Source organism: Lissotriton vulgaris, unplaced genomic scaffold (genome assembly GCF_964263255.1).
Source record: "Lissotriton vulgaris unplaced genomic scaffold, aLisVul1.2 SCAFFOLD_1262, whole genome shotgun sequence".
Classification (NCBI taxonomy): Eukaryota; Metazoa; Chordata; class Amphibia; order Caudata; family Salamandridae; genus Lissotriton; species Lissotriton vulgaris.
This window is the reverse complement of record NW_028244738.1, coordinates 66,685-88,709: the sequence shown is the minus strand read 5'-3', so window position 1 is coordinate 88,709 and position 22,025 is coordinate 66,685.

Below are 22,025 nucleotides of genomic sequence, written 5' to 3'. Positions count from 1 at the left end.
GTTGGTGGAAGTTATTTTCTTCTTATCATAGTTCCTATCCTCAATCCTCGTTCCGCTTTTTCCAGACAGTCACTCTTAGTCCAAGTCCTGATTATTCTCCTCTTGCCGACGATCTCTGCGTTTTGAGCTGATTTTCTTGATGAAGTCCTGTGCAGCTTTCGGAGTTTGTAGCAATGTTGCTTTCCCTTCCCACGTTACCTTCAGCTTTGCAGGGTAAAGCATTGCATATTCCACTTTTAACTCTCGCAGTTTAGTTTTGGCCTGTGCAAATTCCTTCCTTGCTTGCTGGACTGCCATTGTGAAGTCGGGATAGAATTCCAACTTGTTTCATTGGTACGTTATTTGCTGTTTCTCTCTTGCCAACAGGAGTGCTGTGTCTCTATCCCTGTAATTTAAAACCCGACTGGTACCGGGAGGTGGGCGTGGTGCCAAGGATCTATGTGCGCACTCCACAATTAGGACATTGGAAAAACTGTTTTCCCCAAACACTGATCGGAGCATGTCCTCCACATACTTCTTCATCCGACCAGTATCCGTGGATTCCGGCACACCCGCTATTCGTATGTTGTTTTGGCGTGATCATGCCTCCAAATATTTGGCCTTATTCTTAATTACTTCCAGTACTTTTTCCATTCCCTTGCATTTGCCAGCAGTAGTGTTTGTTTCATCTTCCACCGCTGCGATACGGACCTCCGCGTTATCCAGACGTTCTCTTTGTTTGTCTAGTTTTGCAGCCATGAAATCTACTCGCTGGGCCAGATTGTCGACTTTCCCGTTAATGTCTTGTAGTCTAGATTGTATTGCTTTAAGGACAGCCTCCATGGTACTACTAGAAGTTGCTCCCTGGTCAAGTCCTATATCTGAATGCGACGCCGCATCTTTGGATGGTTTCTTTGATTCGAAAGTGAGTTTGGGTTGCTGTTTGTCTGGCTTCCCCATGGTTACGGGTGCCTGTACTTGTTGACTGCAGCGATTGTTCACTTTTTTTTTGCGGCTTCGTCAAGGGTTTCTGTACGCTATAACGTGACAAAGGACTCCAAACTGACTGGGAAGGTCGAGTGCGTGCCAGGGCATTCAGCACGTTTGTGATTGTAGTGATTGGGTGTGGTTCGCACTTACGCCCTCAATTTGGGATGGTCGTGAGCGTCATGTATGATATCACCAGTCGGCCTTGGCGCATGGGCTGTCCTGGGGCCAGACGGCAAAGCAGGGAGGATTATCTTGGTGCAATAGTTTCGCTTCACTGTTTCGTGCGCCAATTTTTAAAAGTGAACTGTTATGTGACCAGGCCCTGATGTTCTCATTGTACACTAGGATGGATCCGAGCATACCATTCGTCTTTCCACCTCCCGGCACACCTCCTCGGTAAGCCGGACAGTGCCGTTATTTCGTGGTTATGCCCAGGCATCCGGGCGCGCTGTAATAGTCGCCGCCATTTTACGATCAGGTCACGTTTCAGGGTCACTTCGCTGTGTGGCCTCGTAGCACCCACCACCAGTATTGTATTAGCAAATTCCAAGCGTGCAGACACTTACAGCTGAACTTTGAGCCCTGCATAAGCGGCAGCGGAATAGTACTTTACCGAGCGCTCTGTTTCTGATGTTGTTGCTCGCGCTATGTCTGCCATTTTATGCCTGAAGCGCCGCTGGTCCTGTAGGGATTTGCGTGGTGTCTAAACCCTATCCTCGGGCCTCAGTTTTAAAGTTCATTTGCACGGACATTATGGAGATCACAAGCGGATATTTACAGTCGCGGTATTCCCGGCCGCCTCCGCTTACATTGTACAGTCTCGCGAATGCACCCTAATCGTACTATGGGTCGTCTAGCGTTTCTCCCTCCTCCACTGATTAGCGATTAGTACCTTTTTGTTTTCGGGCATTCAGCAAGCAGCGTTTTTTGGTGGGTGGTGTCCGCCCTGCATGCGGCTCCGACTTGGTATCAGCTGAGTTCGTAAGTCAGCTTCCCCCACTGCCGTTATCTCCGTGTCTGCATTAGGCGGCCGCCACATTGTTTGAGGTTCTCGCAGCCCGGGCCAAGCACTTCAAAGTTGATTTCGTTGTCTGTGGTGCATTTCAGCCTGAAACTTCACCTTCTGAAGGAGCTGTGCACCTTTCAATTCGCATTTCAACCTGTTTCACGGCGAAATGACACTGCTTTCCGCTAATACAAGGCCATTACGTGAGCTTGACCGGCGGAGCTGTCTCAACAGGCAGCCATTCCGCAGTGCGCCTTCTAGCGCCCCCAAAAACACAGGAGACTTTGGCTCCAAATTTTAAGCTTTTTTATGGACATGGGGAGCATTAACAGGGGGAGCATTTAATGCTCCCCACTGCAAGAAAACACTTTCTCCTTTCCTCTCCAACCCCCGTTTTCCTTCGGCCCTGCACCCACATAAATGTATAATCTGCATTGAGCAGCTGGCAAATGTATGTCTTAAACCCCAAGGGTTTTGGAATTCTAGGTGGTTTTATTGACCAAGAAAAATCGGCCCTACACAGCAATTCTCTAGTCCAGTAGGTTTGACTTGTAATTGCATGGTACTGGGGCAGAATTGCAGCACAGTAAGGGTAAAATTGCATGTTCTTTTACCGTACAAATCAGAATGAAATGCAAGTGGTGATAATATGCCAGGGTGTGACTGTTTGCACAGGGGCCAGATTTGGGAAGCTCCCTGCCTTGTGCCCGATATCCTAATTAATGCTAGAAGCAGCCCACCATCAGACTGACATTGGTCCTCCTGCGTTCCCCTGGGAGTACCTGTTCATCATGGTACAGTGCTGAAGACAAACCATGCTCATCCGCCAAGTTGTGTGGCACATTCTACCAATAGCGTGGGTACAAGCTCTCCAGTTACACTGCAGGCCAACCCATGCCTCTGGGTGGTGCTATGCACTGCGCAAATCAGACTGGGGGTCCACCATTAATAAAGTCCTAGAGGAGGAGGGCACCGGAGGCATTGAGAACTGAGGCCATGTCTGACTTTGAGGAGAAGCCCTAAGGACCGGGAAGACAAACTCTTGAAATGTTCCCCAACTGAGGGAGGACCTGAAACATAGGGAAGATTCAATAATTCTTTATGTGAGGCTACAGCAAAGACATGACCTGGTGACGAATGGGAAGGGCTGGTGCCCAGAGGTGACTTGTGACCCCACCCCTACAGGAGGGATGCCCGATGGGCCATGGGCAGGTAAGCATGGCCACAGGTGTTGGTAGTGGTGTAACAACGAAATATACCCTAATCAAACTGACCAGGATGCACAACCTGATTAAATACCAGAGGCAGAGAGGTGAAGTCCGCCCGTGAAACTGACACGGGCAAGGAATGAAAATGAGACAACATATAGAATTAGAAGCCACCACAAACCGATACCCATGTAGATATGCTAGATGAAATAAATGAATCAACAGGATTGGGAGTAAAGAGGAGGACTTTTCCCAGACTCCCTTGTCCCACATCCTCCCTCACCAACTGTGAAAGACAACAGTCTAATAGGAAAAAGGTCGTAACACTACAGGAAGTAGGGATGGGGCTCAATGAGTGAGATGGGACGACACACCTGAAATTGATCAGTATTAAGCACCTCACGAAAATGAATAACAGCCTCTTCTCTATGCCCATGAATACTCCACAAAGATCAGCCATTGGCCTGACATAATAAGACTCACTTGAATAACACATTTTCCCAAGAACGAAAACCACTTTCTTGGGCAGAGAGGAAGTGGACTCGGCCGCACCTACTGGAGACTGGTGCAATTCAAACACAAAATGGTAAAATACAGAGCAGCCCTGGATATGATCAGCCCAAAATGGAAAAAAAATACTAAAACACTAGTGGGATAAGCCTTGTATGGCAGAGGGAGTGCCTGTTTGTTTGGGTGAACCAGCCAGCAATGCAACATGGTTCATCCACAGATGTAATATTGCAAACCATCCAGGCATTGAACATGGCCATGGAAGTGAAAATCAAAGACGTGGGGATGTGTGTGGAGCTACTTGGACAAGCTCCGCGCAGTCCTATAGAGTAACTGAGATTTAGGGCAAGTCTTTGGGTGAGATGATGCAGTCCAGGAACTCAAAGCCCATATGGCTTACCACTCCTAGACATGGAAAGCCCTGGAGGAATGTGCGGAAGACACACAAGGCTGGGGCAAAGGAGCTATGTTCAATCTGTGGGGATCCAAGAGGGCACATTGGGCACCCAACCTTAAAAAATCCTGGAAGACGGGATCCATATGATGGAGCGAGTTTCAGAAATGATTTTATTCTGACTCGTGAAGTCATTCTTCCATAACTATTAATTATATTAATGTGTTTTTGCATGGCTTTCATTAATCAACCTAGAATAAAATGTGAACAAAAACACGTGGGACTAATATTATCTGCTTTATGTTGCATCTGCAAGTACGTTTAAAAATAATTTATTAACCTTGTCTAATGTCTTCTTCAATATTAATGCGGCTGTTTAATTAATGGCATGTGCTTATTATATATGTGCTTTTGTCTATGTTGTGTCTTTTTATTTTTGCACAGGTTCGTGAAAAATCCTGCTGGCCTAAAAGAAGAATGGTAGATATTTTCGCTCCATAAGTGTGCTTCTTGCTAGATAACATAAACTAATGGGTTACCATTAGCTATGGTGGGTGGGAAACAGAATGGGTCTCAATTCTCTAATAATTACTGTCTTGTCTTTGTTTAAATATTAGTTTTCATGTGGGCCTTCCTTGAAAGATGGCTGACTGGCAGTGCTGCTAAGGACGAGACTTGACCAGAGTGAAGCTTTCACTCACGTGCTAAAAGAATGTTTCCTGCCAAGACAAAAGAATAATGTGCAGGACTGTTGTCGGTCGAGTTTTCATGTTTCGTGGAGTGCACCAAGGACAGTGAGCCTGCTTTGCTTGCCAAGTTCAGGAAGTCAACGTCCTATTGCCTAGTTTATTGTTGCAAACTTAAGGAAGCTGGAAGGATGGAATCTAAGAACAATAAGGGCTTATGATGTGCCCCGGACTTGGTCACGAACAAGTGACACGTTGGTGGACTGACATGGCTCAGCCAATTGTGAAGCTGGATTTTTGGTGTCTTTTAGAAATTTATATACTTAGTTAGTTAGAAAAGGTATAAAAACTAGCCCCTTGACAGGAGCCCGTCTCCGCACTTCCCGAATCCTGAGAGACGATGACATGCTGATGGACTTCTTATTCATGTAAGCATTAACAGGGCTAATGACTTTATATTTTCCCCTTTAGGTGAAGTGAGACAGTTAGGGAAATAGATTTAGGGAATGAAAATCGTTTAGTTAATATTCATGCTTCTGATTATTTTGAATTGCCATGATCAATGTGCCTTTATTAATAAACAGCTAAGATAATGCTAATAAACAAAGTTTTCTTTAAAAATATGCTTATTCTTTGAAAAATAAATAGATTTTAAAATGTCAAGCTGGTCTTGATTTATTGTGTTTTGTTACCATCAGTTTGATTCTATCGGCCTGGGTGGCTTAATTAAATGTTTCCGTTATTTTACCATGGTTATTATGATGATAAACTGCAGTTGTATATAAAGTGTATATAAAATATAGATAGGTTTGATTAATTAGGCCACATGATTCAGCTGCCAAAAATCTGTCTCGGTTTCTTATGGGCCTTGTGAGAATTTAATAATAATGGTGAGTATTGTGGTGTTGGGTAGTGTAGTTGAGACAGAATTTCTTTAGTGGCGCTGGATCAATTTCTCTGGTAGCAGAGGATGGTTACTATGGTAACGAACATGCTACATGGTAGTTACATAGGATACATGTCTAAAACATGTTAAGTTTGTTCACTTGTTAAATGTTGTCGAAAGGTCTTTCCAGCAGCGTGAAAATTCCTAGTTATACTGGCCAGAGTATAGTAGTGTGACAGGTGAAGTTACACAGTGCATTTGTTCTGTTTCAAAATAGTGGTATTGATATATCACTAGTGTTGCGGACGTACAACACAAGTTTAGGGGCCATAGGTGTGTTAGGATAAATGAATAGTGAGGATTGTCTATGAAATCGTAGCTTTAAGTATGGGGACTTGGAGCCCGTTTTAAAAACTCTCTGTGAAAAGAGTAATAGGATTAATCCAAACTTGAGTGAAGGGTAAGGAAGCGTTGTCTATTCTTACTGGTGATTCAGGATTTCTAAGGTTGGTTAAAGTCCTGCCGAGATTTCATGTATGTATGATTAGGTTTTCCGTTTGAATGCGTAAATGTTTTTATGAAAATAGCGCTGTCTATTTCATGCAAAAGAAATTCTGAATGACTGTAAAAACTATCGCTTTTCTTAGCGAAACAGACAAATGGTTTGTTTTCTGTAGTTACTAACTGAAATTCATTGAAAAGTATTGTTAAAATGGCGCTGTGAAAATATTTTGTGAAGGAGGGGTGAGTTTACGTTGTAGGACTTAGCGAAGCTGCAGCGGCAGTGTACGTCACTGGGTTCGCACTGTGATTGGTTAGCATACGTCACAGCAAGACTGAAACGAGCTGAAAGCTGATTGGTCTTTTCTGAAAACAGTATTTCTATTGGTTGAGCAAGGTAGTGACGTGGCTTAACCTGATTGGCTTGTTGGTGACTTTCGCGCACGGATTGGCTAGAGTAGCGGAACATCAAAAAAATATTTACGATCTTTTCGAAATAAGCGGTTTTGCTAAAAACATGAGTTATTGGTACGGAAAGGAGGAAAAGAAGCCTTCATGGTTTCAGAAAATAAAAGATATATTTAATCCCGACAAGAAAATTGAAACGCGTGGTGGAAAATTACTTCATAAGTATAAGACACCCGCAGCATATATGGAAGGTGAATTTGGTTATCATACTGTTATTTGGTTTGAAAATTGGATGCAATATACTACAAATGATGGTGTATTAGCGTGGCCAGAAGATGGGTCCTTTAATATGAAAGTTTTAAGAAACCTGAGAGAAAAAATGACGGCTCTTATGCCAAAGCCTAGACCTACACAATTTGAAGCATTAGTTGAATGGGAGGGTGAAATGATGAAACTTGATCGGGAAACCAGAGGTTTAGCTAGAAACCCAAAATTAAATGTATATAGAGAGACTCATGAGGATAAAGTGAGACGTTGGAGAAAAGCAGACATGTATGATGGTCTGTACCCAGTGAGAATAATGACTACTGAAACACCAGGTCAAAAGAGTACCCAAAAGAAAAATAATCTTGATGAAGAATTAGATGATGCAGTTTTAGAAGAAATGTATTCAACTAAACGCAAACCGCCACCTTATCAAGCAGATTCACAGTCTACCCCGAAAGTTTCTTCAGGAACTTCTCCAAGTGCACCTCCTAGGGAAGCTGATGAAGGTTCGCCCAGATTTTTAAAATTACCTGAAAGAATAGGGTCAAGAAATCATTCTAGTACACCAAGAGAAAACAGAGATTGTCCTCAAATTCCAGAACAGAGAAATGATTTCCAGAGAAACCCAGATAGACTAGGTAATGTACCAGAAATTTCGAGTTATATTAGAGCAAAAGAAGAATTAATCCAGCAATTAACTAAAAGCATGGAAGCAGTGACAGTACCAGTAACAATCGGTCCTGTTGTACCAGTTTTTGATCAGAGAGAAAACAGACACTCAGCTTTGACTGTCCCATTAAATGCAGAAATTCAGAAGGTAGCTGAAAAATTTTATTCGGAATTAACAGAAATTCACAGAGGCACTTACTTGCACTGTAATTGTTGTCCCACCCGCATTTGCGGGGCTTAGTTAGATCTTAGGGCTTCTTTGGGAAGTGCTTGCGGTGTTTTGGCCGCCATCTTAGGTGGGTGTGCTTCGACTCTGGCCTACTTTAGGCGCCATCTTTGAGTGGGTCCAGTGGCTTCACTCGCAGGACTCCCGCGCGGCACACTATAGAAGGAGATGCACAGACAAGCGCGCAGCGTGGGCGCGCAGCGGGCACGCCGGCGGGGCGCCGGAGGTGCGCCAGAGGTAAGCCTGTTTGCGCCCGTTCGCGCTCCGGATGCGCTCAGCGCTGGACATGCTGCTCCTACTCGCCTGGTTTACTCTAGGGAAGAACTTTGCCTGGTAAATCAACACCCTAGTACAGGTAAACAACCGGCCTCCCCGGCGGCCCCTTTGGTGAGTGTAAACTGCGGACTACTTAATGTCCGTTCGCTCTGCAAACATCATGCAGAGACGGCCCTTCTTATTGAATCATTGCAGTTGGATATTTTGTTTCTGACTGAAACTTGGACTAGAGCGGAGAGTAGTGTGGAACTCGGCTGGGCTTGCCCGTCGGGTTACTCTATCAGGCACATCCCGCGAGTCACTGGGAGGGGCGGTGGAGTAGACTTTATTTTTAAGGACTCACTAACGCTCTCGTATCTTGAAGTTAAACCAGTCATGGGCTTTGAGCTTTGGGTTTTTCTCTGAAAGATCAGAGTGGTACACTGGCTGCGGGGCTACTTTGTTATGGTCCTCCTGCCAGTGGGACATCATCTCTTCAAGATCTGATAGATCTGATTTACGACCTATCTAACTCTCATGCCAGGTTTTTAATCTTGGGCGATTTTAATTTATGGCCCGGTGGTCCTTATGATCTTGCATATCGGGAACTCTGTCAAGCATGCAATAATCTTCATTTCACGCAGCTTGTGTCCGCCTTTACTCATGCAAAAGGTCACACTCTGGATATGATCTTTGCGGCTGAATTGCTAGTCTCGATTAAGGAGGTAGCGGCTCAATGCTGGACTGATCATGCATTGATCAATTTTTCCATCTTTCTACCAGCAGGTTCGCTGAGTAATAGCGTCTCGGGCAGGCCTAAATTTAGTAGGCAATGGTCTCGGCTTTTGAAGGGCTCTAACTTACCCACGTTACTGCCTGGGGTCTTTTCCTTGGGTCAGAATGTGGAGGAAAGCTACTCCACTCTCTGCCAGCACATCCTTGAGTGCGCAGGGTGAAAGACAAGCTGTTAGAAGACACTCCTTGGTTCTCTAGTGCTCTGCTCCAGCAACGACTTCGCTGTAAACAGGCAGAGCGGGTCTGGAGAAGGCACTATCTGGAAGCAGATAAGCTGCTCTATAAAAAATCCCTCCAGAGGACACCTTGGCTAAAGCAGGTAATAAGTCCCAACCCCTATTTAAATTAGTCAAGAACCTCTCTAATCCAGTCTGCGCTTCATCCACCATCCCGGCTTCTCAGGAGCTATGTGACTCCCTAGCCTTGGCCTTTGAGGATAAAATAAAAATCATCCTGAACGGACTCTCGGCCTCAAATCTGACCAGCCCCCTCGCCCCTTGTTCTGTGGAACCAGTCAGTATACCGTCTCGGGAGGCCCTTGAGGAGGAAGCAGTACAGCCTCGGCTGACCTGCTTTCCCACCCCTTCTCTGGAGGACTTCTGCCTACTGGCTAACAGCGTCTCATCGGGTTCCCCTTTAGACCCATTGCCACATAAGTTCTGAAAGTTGTTTCAGGGGGAGCTCTTTCCGCCGCTCCATTCCATCTTCTGCCAGTCCCTTCCCACGGCCACGGTCCTTGATGGCTGGAAATTGGCAGTGGTTACTCCTCTGCTAAAGAAGACCACCTTGGACCCGCTGTGCCCGGCCAACTATAGGCCCATTTCGCTCTTGCCTTTCTCGATAAAAATCTTAGACAAATTGGTCACTAGGGTCCTGTCCAGCTTCCTTGAAACTAACGATCTTTTGGACGTGGCCCAGTTTGGATTCAGGCCGGCCCACGGAACGGAGTCTGCCTTGGTGGCCGTTCTAGATGACCTGCGTTCGCGTGTCGACATGGGAGGAGCAGCATTTTTGGTGCTGCTCGACATGTCGGCCGCGTTCGATACGGTTGACCATGCGGTGTTACTGGACAGGCTCTGGGAGTTCGGGGTGACGGGCCTGGCCCTGGACTGGCTGGCCTCATACCTCTGTAACAGGCAGCAATCTGTGGCCCTGCCGCCTATCCGATCAGCCGTAAAAGATGTAAATCAGGGTGTGCCGCAGGGCTCCGCAATCAGCCCGATTCTTTTTAATTTATATCTTCGCCCTCTAATAAGTTTGATTAAGTCATTTGGCATCTCTGTTATCAATTATGCTGATGCCACTCAACTTATTTTTTCCTTTGAGGGCAGGGAAGCGTTCTCTATGGAATCCTTTCATCGTTGCATGACTGTAACGGCGGACTGGTTGCGTCAGAATTCTCTCCAGTTTAACGGAGCAAAGACCGAAGTTCTCCATTGCTCACTGGGCCGAATGCCCCGTCCTCTACCCGAGGGGTTCTGGCCTTTTTCTACTCTAGGCACCGTAGCGGCGGCAGAATCCGCCCGTAACCTAGGCGTCCTGTTCGGGCCTAGCCTCCAGCTGGATGCCTTCATTAATAAAACCACGGCGACCTGCATGCTACTACTTCGCATGTTACGGAAAATTCTTCCGTTATTTCCCCCCGCGGTAAGGACGGAAGCAGTGCGTAGTATCATCCTCAGTAGATTAGACTACTGTAACGCACTGCTTCTGGGGGCCCCCAATACCCTGGTCGCTAAGTTGCAACGGGTGCAGAATATGGCAGCTAAATTGGCCCTTTCACGACCACGGTCTGCATCTTCCTCTCTTGCGCTCTCGGATCTTCATTGGCTCCCCGTCCAAAAACGGATCTGCTACAAATCTTCTTGTCTGGTTTTCAGAGCTCTGCACGGGTTGGGTCCAGTGATGCTGCAAGATCTTTTCTCCTGGTACTCTACCGCCAGACCTTTGAGATCTTCCTCGGCATTCCTGGTTACAGTCCCCAGGATAAAAAGGGTGAGGATGGGCGGCCGCTCTTTCAGCTTTGCGGCCGCCAAACTATGTAATTCCTTACCGATGTCCCTAAGGTGCAAACAGGATCTTTTGTCCTTTAAAAAGGATCTAAAAAGTCACCTCTTCCCGAGAGCAGCGTAGTGTTAACATCTTGTAGGTAATGTTTTTTGTCGAAGCGCCAGGATACCCTTTGGGTGACAGCTGTGCTCTAAAAGTGTGCTTACAATTACAATTACAAGAAGTTGTGTTAGGTGACACAAGGTCGAAGATATTGTGTTAGCTGGAGAAACACATTCATGTGACGCAAGGTCGAAGAAAAGCTGTTAGAGGGTTACTAAAAAAAAAAAAATTCAAAAGGGGAGGTATTATAAAAAGTACTTAATTACTTACTTACATTTTTAAATTTTTGTTTTTGATTTTTGATTTCACTAAAATGCCTAGCTCTGACACTTCAAGATGTGCTATTTTAAGAAGATGTTGCAAAATGTCTTCTATTTGTGTGATTCTAATAATCTTGGTTTGGTTAATTTTAGCTGTCATTTTCCCCTTTGGGATTGACAAAGAGAAATATATGGTCAACATGACAAGTAGAGTAGAGACTAAACAAGATACACATGTTGGAAAAACTAACAGAGTTATTGAGCACAAACCAGAGATCCATCAAGATAGATCTGTTGGTGATTTTTCTAGCAATTCTTTTTCCAGACTCTTGTCAGAGTACGTAAGAGTCATTGATTGTGAAGGACTGTTATGTTTGCGTGAGGCTTCCTGCTTCTGTTTTAGAGGGGGTTACATATAACATGCTTCCCCTTACTTATGGCATCACATACAGTGTTATAGCTAGTTTGTTTTAACAAACAGGTCGTCTGGAGTACTTTTACTCTGATTATGACGAAATTTTTGCTAACCTAAAGGTTGTAAATAGTTTAAACAAAGTTAGACCTGCTAAACAGATGAGGGAATTCTTTTTGGTGACTAATGAGCTAACATATGAATATGCCTACAGAAACAATTTAACATGCAAGATGAGAGCTGAAGAGACAACTTTCCTAAACATGGTTGAGGAGAGGAGAGCAATTTATAAAAGGAATGAGATGCTGAAACATGCTAAATCCAAGTTTTGGCAGCTTGAGGATGAGAAACTCAATGGTGTTAATACTAATGCTGCTATGCACATAGATGAACTAGTTAGTGGTAAATTTTGCATTCGTAGATATAATACACTATATGATAATCTTTTTATGGGTGCTAGTCAGTGTGAGGATACATACCTTATCACAGGGGGATGGGGATTTAACGGTGGTAAAGACCCAATTTTTCCTGGAATTTATTTGTGGTAACAAAGCGTATTTTAGCCTCCCAGACCATTGGTATGGGACGTGCTATCTTGGATTAGTTTTTCCGAAAAATGTTCATGTTGACAGAAATGCAAGGGGTTCTTTTGAGTTTGGAGAACACCTGAACAGGTTCAAGAGGGAAAGTTTCACAGAAATCATGGGAGACATTTTTGGTGCAATCATTCCTATGGTAGGAATAACCCTGAATGCAATCAAAATTAGAAAGGTTTCCACAATTGTAGACAGATTGTCAACGGACACTGCAAGTGGTTTCCAGTTAGTCAACACAGAACTTGTTGCCACTAGAAGCATGGTTATGCAGAATCGTCTTGCTTTAGACATTCTGCTAGCAAAAGAGGGAGGAGTCTGTGGGATTTTACATGTCCAGCATTGCTGTATTTATATCCCAGATAAGAGCCAGAATATAGAAACACTTATTAAAAACATTACAGAATTTCATTCAGAAATAGAACCCCTAGAAGATGAGAATTTTTCTGAACGCTTGGGCAAAAGGATTGAGGCAATTAAAGACTGGTTTCAGGAAATTGGCAGTTCAATCATTGGCAAAATACTTCTTCCTGTAATAATCATAGTCATGGTGATACTTATGTTAAAAATTAGTTGCATGATTCACAAAAGAAAGACAAATGTAAGGGAAAAGAGAAGGATATATAAACTCAGAAAGAAACAGGAGAAGGAGATAGAATTAGAAGAGTTACGGAGAGCACAATATGAGAGTACCAGACAAACTGCTGAGACAGGGGTCTAGGGAAACTAACACAGAGAGTGTTCAAAAATGACGTCTCCAAATTTGGTTAAAATTTGCTAAATTTTGGGTATTGTTTGGTGATTTTAAAATCACCAGATGAGGGAGTTGATGGAGCGAGTTTCAGAAATGATTTTATTCTGACTCGTGAAGTCATTCTTCCATAACTATTAATTATATTAATGTGTTTGTGCATGGTTTTCATTAATCAACCTAGAATAAAATGTGAACAAAAACACGTGGGACTAATATTATCTGCTTTATGTTGCATCTGCAAGTACGTTTAAAAAGAATTTATTAACCTTGTCTAATGTCTTCTTCAATATTAATGCGGCTGTTTAATTAATGGCATGTGCTTATTTTATATGTGCTTTTGTCTATGTTGTGTCTTTTTGTTTTTGCACAGGTTCGTGAAAAATCCTGCTGGCCTAAAAGAAGAATGGTAGATATTTTCGCTCCATAAGTGTGCTTCTTGCTAGCTAACATAAACTAATGGGTTAACATTAGCTATGGTGGGTGGGAAACAGAATGGGTCTCAATTCTCTAATTAATTACTGTCTTGTGTTTGTTTAAATATTAGTTTTCGTGTGGGCCTTCCTTGAAAGATGGCTGACTGGCAGTGCTGCTAAGGACAAGATTTGACCAGAGTGAAGCTTTCACTCACGTGCTAAAAGAATGTTTCCTGCCAAGACAAAAGAATAATGTGCAGGACTGTTGTCGGTCGAGTTTTCATGTTTCTTGGAGTGCACCAAGGACAGTGAGCCTGCTTTGCTTGCCAAGTTCAGGAAGTCAACGTCCTATTGCCTAGTTTATTGTTGCAAACTTAAGGAAGCTGGAAGGATGGAATCTAAGAACAATAAGGGCTTATGATGTGCCCCGGACTTGGTCACGAACAAGTGACACGTTGGTGGACTGACATGGCTCAGCCAATTGTGAAGCTGGATTTTTGGTGTCTTTTAGAAATTTAGATACTTAGTTAGTTAGAAAAGGTATAAAAACTAGCCCCTTGACAGGAGCCCGTCTCCGCACTTCCCGAATCCTGAGAGACGATGACATGCTGATGGACTTCTTATTCATGTAAGCATTAACAGGGCTAATGACTTTATATTTTCCCCTTTAGGTGAAGTGAGACAGTTAGGGAAATAGATTTAGGGAATGAAAATCGTTTAATTAATATTCATGCTTCTGATTATTTTGAATTGCCATGATCAATGTGCCTTTATTAATAAACAGCTAAGATAATGCTAATAAACAAAAATATGCTTATTCTTTGAAAAATAAATAGATTTTAAAATGTCAAACTGGTCTTGATTTATTGTGTTTTGTTACCATCAGTTTGATTCTATCGGCCTGGGTGGCTTAATTAAATGTTTCCGTTATTTTACCATGGTTATTATGATGATAAACTGCAGTTGTATATAAAGTGTATATAAAATATAGATAGGTTTGATTAATTAGGCCACATGATTCAGTTGCCAAAAATCTGTCTCGGTTTCTTATGGGCCTTGTGAGAATTTATTAATAATGGTGAGTATTGTGGTGTTGGGTAGTGTAGTTGAGACAGAATTTCTTTAGTGGCGCTGGGTCACATACATGTCACAACTGCGCTAATTCTTACCTTGCTTCCTCACAGAGAAGGCTCACAGTGCCCTGACACACAAACCCCCTCCAGGAACGCAGTCCTGTTCACTCATCACCAAAATCCTATTTAGAAAAGCGTGAGATCCTTAAAGCACATAGCTCAATGGACACAGGACACAGTCAAGATATACAGGGGGCATTAGGGAGCTAGATTTTGACTTTCGCGTCTTGGTTTTCAGGTTATCTTGTAATGTTGACAGTACGATATGTGATGCAATCAAACAAGTCACCACACAAACAGAAAACTCTTTCGCTTTGGTGAAACAATCAACATCCCTCCACATTCATATGGTTATGGGAGTACACCTCAGTGGCAAACACTCAGTATAATATAGCCTTGAAGAATCACAAAAAGAAAATTACTTGTGCTCACACAAACTATGCCCCTCGCATATCTGCTCCTCAAAAAAGCCTATAAAATCACACAAGAATCCATTCAGTTGCCCTGGTTCCAACCAAGTGGAAAAGACCGTCTGCCATTCTGTTCTGTCTCTGCACAAAGCAGGTTTGAGCACTTACTATCCCATCTAACTTCTCCCTGTAATTGATAAACGAGCTGAAAAGGAGGTAACTGAAGCAGCGGCCCGTGCAGGTAAGAGCGGTGGGGCCAGTTGGGGGGATTTTGCCAGACGACGACGAGGGAAAATTAATTATTTATTTAATTTTCCCTCGTGGCCGCCTGTCGAGTCCCCTACAAACCGGCCTCACCGCCTCACCGCTCTTACCTACACGGGCCGCTGCTGGGTAAATGTTTTTATTGCAGCAATCTCTGCTCTTGAAACAACACAGTCAGGTTTCTGCCCAGCTCATAGCACTGAGGTAGCACTCGCTGCTGTTCAAAATGAACTCCGTATGATCCTAAATCAGGCAGCTCTAATGCCGCTTGACCCGCTTCCTGCCGTTCAACCGTTATCAAAAGGAGTGGTCTCAGAGGACGAGCTCTGGACTGGAGTTCACCTTGTCTTTCCAACTGTAGTCAAGAGGTTCTTCTCCCATCTTATTGCTCTTCTCCTGGTCTACTAACTTTTGAGGCTCCTCAGGGCTCCTTCCTTAGTCCCACCCTTTTCAACATCTATCTAGCCACTCTGGCCAAACTTACCTTTTGGTTTATCTTCACGTGTTACATGGATAATACACAACCTATTCCTTGACGAGATGGCTATCCTGAGTCTGTCCTTCAAAACTATGGCACCTGCCTTCCACAATCTGAATGCGGACACAAAGGTGGAGGTAACAATGGGAGGGCCACCTTTTATCTGGTCAGCGGCTTGGTAGCCTGAGTCTTCAAGGCACTATTTTACCCCCTCTCCATTTGCTAAAACACATGGGGTAAATGTTAATGATAAAATCTTTCAAAAGCCTCAAAGTTGCTAAGGTTGCATCTCTCTATGCCATAGTCTTGAAGAAAAAAACTTCATTTTGACCTAGAATACATTTATTTTAATAGTATTCAGCCTATAGCATGTTCTTGCCTAGATCATGCAAAAACAATTTACTTAGGTCTGCCTGCAGCTATCACTCACTCTTGCAATTGGCTCAGAATGCCACAGCAAGGCCTCTCCCCTAATCTCCTTGCTTTACTCTCATCTCTAACCTTCTAAGCAGCTACATTGGCTGCCCATACATATATACTCGGAGTTTAAAAGCCTTTGTGATTTAAAGCAACGCGTCAGAATAACCCTCATGTTCGCAATAGTTGTTTACCTGTTATGTCATGTACCGCACCCTGTGCTTTGCTCAAACTTTTTTGCTATGCATTGCCAAGTTGCCAGGGTTGCAAAAACCTTGATGGTGCCGACGTGCCCTTTCTCACAAGGTGGCACACCTCGGGAAATCCCTTCCTTTGAACTACGAGTTATGACATGTCGTGTGAAGTTCAGGTTACCACTGAAAACTTTACTCCTCATGTTATACTTTTTTTGTTTTTTTGTTGCATTTGTAGCACCAAGATGCCTTTGGGAACTTGCACACGTTACAAAATTAATAAATACATTCATCCCGCTCACACCAGGAGCCATACATGCAAAAATTCTATTTTTCGTTTGATGACGTAGAACGTCACTGACCTCAATAATAAGAAACCCCCTGCTGTTGCAGGAACCCAACGTCCTTGGCACAAAATATTATTTCCAGGGGCAGTTTGGGTACAAATTAGGGTGTACAATTCCGGATAAATCAGAGACTCTAGGCTGTGGCTATAATGACTCAGAGATCCTTCCCTTTGTCAGTCTCACAAGTTAAAACAGAACATAATGGTCTTGATAATATGCCCTTATGAATTCCCATAGAAACCCATGTTCTAGTGTGAACATGGGCTTCTATGGGAATTCTTTACGGCACATTATCAAGCCCATTATCGCCGCTTTAGCGGCAATTTTCTACCGCTAAGGCGGCGATAATGTTAATGCAGTGCTTGATAATATGCCCCCAAGTCTATTGTATTTCGATTTCTGCCAGGCTGGAAAGAAGGAGCGATAATATTGTCAGTGTGTGCTCCCTTGTATTGATAGCTGGGTTTCTACATCAGATAATTGTGCTGGGTAGACATTTTAACATTGTAATGACTTGTGATGTGGACTCTCGGGGATAAATATAGCTGGTGCACATCTTCATGCCACTCTGTCAGAATGGGCCACATCCACCATCATCCCGGAAAGGGGGAACTTTGAGGTTATGATGATTTGGCAATTTCCACAGAGAGACAAGTCAGATAGTTTCAAATATTTAGGAATGCATATAGCTAGGGATGTCAAGCATACCTGGGACTTCAATTTGGCTCCATTGATAAGAAAGGTTTCAGAGAGACATAAAGATTTGTGGAAATCTAATATTAAATCTTCTAGGCAGAATGACCTGTATAGAATGATCATACCGCCTTTATGTTTCCCTCAAAAATGGTTCGACAGAATATCTGTTGATGAAAACTTGTGTACGTGTGTGGCTAAACATTTGTGGATTGCACTTGATAAATGCACACTATCAGTATATAAAGGAGGGGTGGGGCTAGGGGGCATACATTTAGACAACTAGGCTTCACAGACCGCCGTTACAATGCATGCCTCTTTGTGGTTACTCAAGATGGAGACAATAGAGTAGCACAATAAAGACAGTTTTGTGAGAGAAATCATAATTTTGACTCCCTAAGCCCAGAAGGATTAAATAGTGACAACGTGTTTTACCTAATTCTGTAGTAACCTGTAATTTGTTTTCCATTTGATGTCCAATAAAATCGTAAATATGAAGTATTAAGACGATGGAGAGATATAATGTACTGCAACATGATTTCAGTGTTGAAAGCAATTGTCATCTGGATATAATGAATATGACATTGTTTTATAAGCTACATTATGAAATTATATGAACCACTGGTCGATGATAAGTAAGGACATTGACTCCTGTGTGAAATTAATTGGAACTTAATCTGTAATCTTGGGTGGTCACAAACCTTATCAATTCGTGGCAAATGTATTTAAGGGCTTGTGTACAAATGTGAAGCATAGAGCTTTCGAGACTGTTAACCAAAGTGAATCTCGCACCTTTAGTATTATTAAGCCTATGCAATATAATGATCAACAACTATGTTAACCACCTGCTCTGAATTGAGAGAGTCTATAAGGTCATCTAACAAAAGCACATTATGACTTTGAGAATGTGGTGGGCACAGGTGAAACTTTGTGAGCAGAGGTGAGACCGCCCAGCTTTCAAATGAATTCCATATAAAATATTTTGTTCTGTTCTACTGTTAAACATTGGGTTTCTGGTTGGCAGAGGTATGTACCCCATCAAAGCAGGAACCTCAATCCTAGTCATGGTAAGTCATATACACACCATAAAGTGACCTGGGCTCACCCTTCAGTAGTTTGCCCCAGAGCAGGTAGGTTTAACTTAAGAGGCAATGTGTAAAGTACTTGTGCAACAATTCAAACATTAAAACAGTGAAAACACTTCACAAAAAGATGCCACATGTAGTAAAAAAAATTAAAGCTTAATTTATTGAACAAAACAAGACCAAAACAACAAAAATGTAATAAGTATAACCAGAGTTATGAATTTTAAAAGAATAAACTGAACGGTAGTGCTTAAAAGAATGAAGCACCAACCAAGACTATCTGGTCACACTAGACCAGGTAAAATCCAAACGACGGAGCACGGGTCAGATACAGGCACCAGATTTTGCCTGCTAAAACAGTACCTTAGTTCGCAGTTGGGTCCACGTCAAGGAAGAGATGCGGAGAGCAAAGGAGGTGAGGTGTCGGTTTCCATTCTTCGGCTGTAGGCAATGCGTCGGCTCAGAACCACGCACATTTAGAGATGTATTGGGAATGGAGGCAATGCCCTGCACCATTGATGAAGCAATGTCCTTGATCTTTGCAGCAGCGGTGATACATCAGCGCGACGGAGATGAGATGTCCTCGATCCTAGCAGCAGCGGCAAAGTTTCAAGGGAGATGCAATGTCCTTACAGCGGTGGTGATGAGGCGGCATCGATGGAGATGTGGCGGTTCTGAGCAGCGCAACAACAGCAACGCTCGGATTTTGGCAGTTGCAGCACTTTTAACCCACTTCCAAGGGACCAGGACTGGACTGGCAGCACTTGGCAGGGCAAGACTCTCAAATGGCGGATCCGGGTACTGTAGCAGTTGAGTTGGAAGTCTTTTATGTCCCTGAGCCATCAATCAAGAGGCAACCCAGAAAGCCCTTGGAGGCACTTTGGTTCTGGATTGGAGAGATGCAGGTCCAGTCCATTTCACTCCCAGGCAAGAAGGCAGTAGGTCAGCACTGCAGGGCAGGAATCCAGTAGAGTAGCAGTCCATTTCAGCAGAATGGCAGTCCTTTCATCAGTCCTTCTTCCTGGCACTGTATCCACTGGCCCATAAGTGTACTGAATGTACACACTGAATGTTGTCAGTGCTAGAGGTCCAGTACTTATACCCGGTTGTGCCTTTTAAGTGGGGGAGACTTCAAAGAGAGGCCTTTGACGTGCACAGTGTCCCTGCCCTTCCTGATCTGGCTTCAGACTCACTACAGGGGGGTATGCAGCTCTTTTTGTGGGGACAGGACACAGCCTATTCAGTTGTAAATATCAGCTCCTCCCTTCCATGCTGCCCAGAATGGCCCATCCAGTGGACGGACAATCAGTCACACCTAAGCTCCCTTTGTGTGTGGCTGTCTAAAAGGAATGCACAAAGCCCAGCTGTCACCCACCCAAGACGTATATTTTGAGACAGGCAAAATGCAACAAATGGGTAAACAAAGAAAATGCCTACTTTAAAAAAAGAGCATTTTCAGAGTTAGACTTTAAATCAAACTCACCATTAGTTAGGATTTTAAATTATGATTCCAGGGACCCCAAACTTGCGGGTCCCATCTCTTCCCAATTGGAAATTACACTCATAAAATGTGATACAGTAATCCCAGTGTTAACCTATGGGAGAGATAGGCCTTGCCATAGTGAAAAACAAGAGTTTTTCACTACTAGGACATGTAAAACGTACATGTACGTGCCCTACTTTTTGAATGCACTGCACCCTACCCTTGAGCTGTCCAGGGCCTACCTTAGGGGTGACTTATATGTCTTAAAAAGGCAAGAAGGTTAACTTGCCAGGCGGACATGGCAGCTTAAAACTGCACACACAGGTTCTGCAATGACAGGCCTGAGACATGTTTACAGGGCTACAGAAGTGGATGCCACAATCAGTGCAGCAGGACCTATAGTAGCATTACTTTACAGGCCCTTGCACATGTAGTGCACTTTGCTAGGGAATTACAGGTAAATTAAATATGCCAGTTGTGGACAAGCCAATGTTGCCATGTTTAACCCCTTCGCTGAAGGGTGTTTTCCCCCCGCTGTGCGTGGGGGAGGGGGCCGTGCGCGGGGGCGCCATGCTGGTGACGGGCTCAGCTCGTAATGAGGCACAGCGGAGCTGCACTCATGACGAGCTGAGCTCGTCACGGCCACACCCGTTTTTGGAACGTTCAGCACAGCGGGGAAATTATCCCCGCATGCGAACGTTCCAACGGCCGTGACGAGCTGAGCTCGTCATGAGTGAAGCTGCACTGTGCCTCATGATGAGCTGAGCTCGCCAGGAGCACCCATGAGGTTAAAGCGCACTTTGGCACTAGTTACAGTGGGAAAGTGAGAAGAGTCCACACCAGCAAACCAGGAGAACTGAAGGCAAAAAATCAGAGGTAACCAAACCAAGGATGCCAGGTCTAACATCTACCTAACCCGTGTGATGGTACATTTGTGATGCATAAGGAGGACATTGAATTTTCCTTTTGAAACTTTGGTAATCAACGCCACATCATTGTCTTTATTACAAGTGAAATAGGTCAAAAAGAAATGCAGCTAATTCTGTATCAAGAAAATCCCATTTGGTGTATATGCAGGGGCCTAATAACAAGCTTCACTTTGTGGGACATATTGTAGTGTTATATTAGTACTACAAATGTACAACAAAATGCTATTTTCAAACTACATACAGCGCTCTATGCCTCTGCCTGCCATATCTTTTCATTGCAGAGATCTCTGCCCGACTGCCCGACTGTGGAGTCTCTGCACATGTAGGTATATATTTTAGAAGTAAATGTGGGAGAGATGTGGGCTGTGGCCGTAAAATGGGTAATATTTATGACTAAAGGAGAAGGAGTTAGGGCAGAGTAAGAAGAGGTAGTGAGAGGTATAGGGAGGGATATGCGCCCACCTACAAAACAGTAAACCCATTCCTGTTCACAAACTGTACTTCTATAGTTACTGCTGCCAAAAAGGCTCCAAAACTGCTTTACATGTACTCCAGTTCAGAGCTGGAGTAAATAGAGCACCACGCATGGCCACTCAGAGGTACTGAAACATCCTATCATAGAATATATTCAAGGATCCCGGGGGCATATTATCAAGAAAGGGCGTTACATTATCGCCGCTTTTATTGGCAGGAAACTGCCGATAAAGCGGCGATAATGGGCTTGATAATATGCTCTATGGAATTCCAATCGAAGCCCATGTTACATATCTTTACATCTAACATTGGCTTCGATTGGAATTCATAGAGCATATTATCAAGCCCATTATCGCCGCTTTATCAGCAGTTTCCTGCCGATAAAAGCGGGTATAATGTAAGGCCCTTTCTTGATAATATGCCCCCCAGTTTTCAGTTTTTTACTGATTTTTAAAGAAAAAAACAGAAAGAAAACAATGTGTTTCCTGCCTGCATTTAGTTTTTAAATAGGAAAAATTGGAAATATACAGAAAATTGTGCTTCCTGTGAGTGACTCTCCATGCTGTCCATGAATTTCAAGCCAACAGCTGAACATATAGACAGCATGGGGCGTTGAAAGAGAGGATGAGATATTCCTAAATACAGGGATATGTTAAAATAAATTAGGATATAATGCTAGTATTGACCTTTGGCTACAGTTTTCTGTTGTATTTGGATGCTTAAAGTGCATATTTTCCCCTTAAATATATACGAGGAAAGGTACCATTATGCAATTCCATTAATTTTCAATTCCA